This window comes from Poecilia formosa, unplaced genomic scaffold (assembly GCF_000485575.1).
Source record: "Poecilia formosa unplaced genomic scaffold, Poecilia_formosa-5.1.2 Scaffold37, whole genome shotgun sequence".
Classification (NCBI taxonomy): domain Eukaryota; kingdom Metazoa; phylum Chordata; class Actinopteri; order Cyprinodontiformes; family Poeciliidae; genus Poecilia; species Poecilia formosa.
The window spans coordinates 2,587,486-2,589,502 of NW_006799976.1; positions in this window are offsets into that span (position 1 = coordinate 2,587,486).

Below are 2,017 nucleotides of genomic sequence, written 5' to 3' on the forward strand. Positions count from 1 at the left end.
AAGACCTTTGCACAGTTTTTCCCCCAAACTAACCGATCGAGTTGAGTAAAATTGAGTTGAGGCAGGAGAAAAAGTTTGGGAACCAACGGATTAAAGCAACAGTATGTAAAATTGACCTTTTTTTTAGTTTCACATCATGATATGTCATTCCCTCATCAAAAAGAAAAGCAGCTTCCAATCCTTCCATCTCACAGAACAGCCCTCCCATTTAGTCCCCCTCTCAGCTCCTTCAGACTAGCCAGCAGCAATCAGCAAACACCTGGTGAAAATGCTGAGCTCATTATAGGAGCTACTTCTCAGTGAAACGCTGGTAGAAACGTTATTAAAGAGGAGCCGTGTTGTGGTTACTTCCTAAAGGCAGAGTTTCAGAAAGAGCAGGAGATTTTTAAAGAAGCAGAAGCCCAATTCCAAGGCGTTAATTACAAAGTCAAATTTATTTTAAGTCATGTTTGATATTTTTGTAACAACTGAAGGTAACATAGTTATTTGATTGTGCTATGAAATGATACCATGTGGCTGGAAAACACATAATATTGTGTCTTTAAGGGGAAAATAGCTATGCAAACCAGCCTGAACTCTGTACAAAACCATAACTGCTGGAGCAACGTAAGATGGGTCTTTGTGCTGTTTCTGGTCAGCAGAGGGTTTTGGATTAGACAGCCTCTATGGATTTGGTCAGTCTCTTTCTGATAGCTGAATCTGTTTAAATGAATTGTGGTAACTGAGGCCTGCAGTGCTTTGGATATTGTTCTGAGTTTGTTGTGATCTGGTGAGCTCTTGGCGCCATTTGGTTAGCCTGACGGCTCCTTGGAAAGTTCACCACTGTTCTCTGTTTTCTCCATCTGTGGATAGTAACGGCTCCAATTATATTTTGTTGATGTCAACAAACCTTAGAAGTCACTTTCTAATACTTTCTAAGCTGATAGATGTCAATGTTTTTCAGCTGTCCTTGCACTGATTCTTTTTAGCCTATTTCATGTCGTCACACAGCTTCTGTTCAGGTGAATTTTTGGTTCAACAGGAACCAAAAATTCTCAGGACTGGTAGGAATCACCGCTGTTCCATGTTTTCTTCATGTGACTAATAAAACTGAATAAAAAAACAAAAAGAGATAAACCACAGTTAAATCATGATTTAATGAACAGAAGACAGTTGTATTTTTCACATAGGGCTAAGTTGTTGTAGAAACAGAAAAAAAAATTATTGGGGGATTAATTTTTCACAGCACTGTTATATATCTCCAACACATATGTGTCCTGCAAAGTAGTTAGTTACTGATTAATCTATCAATTATCGATCCATCCATTTTCTGTACACCCTTGTCCCTTCAATTATTCTATTATTAAACTAAAAAATTACACAGATTTGTCATTTAACCACTTAAGCGTTTTTATACAACATTATAAATACATTAAGAGATGAAAATAATCAAATAATTCTCTTTATTTTTTTTTTATTTAAATGAAATGAAATGAAGTTAAAACTATGCCACTTCAGGAGCTTTGGGTAAAACATTTCAACAGACAAAGGGGTATTCATCTTAAATGCAAAATGGATATATATTTTTGTACACTTTTGGATTAAGTACTGCTTTGAATATGTAGGTTTTTTAGGAATTTTTTAGAAAATTGCAGGTTTTTTGAGCATACTCCATCACTGCAAAAAAGTCCCCTTTCAAAAACAAGAAAAGAAAGTATAAAAATAGGGTATAATTTTCTTAAAAGAAAAATTATCTGTCAACAGAACAAGAAAATTTATCTTGTCAAGATTTTCCAAAACAAGAAAAAATATCTAACCAAGATGAACCTACAAATATCTTAAAATTAGTGTAATTTTACTTAAAACAAGCCAATTTTACTTATACAAGTAAGATACGCATGCACAGAGAGAACATGCAAACTCCATGCAGGAAGACCGGGGCCAGGAATCAAACCAGGAATGTTGCAAGGCAAAAGCTCTACCAACTGCCACTGTGCAGCCCGCCAACTTTACTAAATAAATTTAATTCCAACATTCC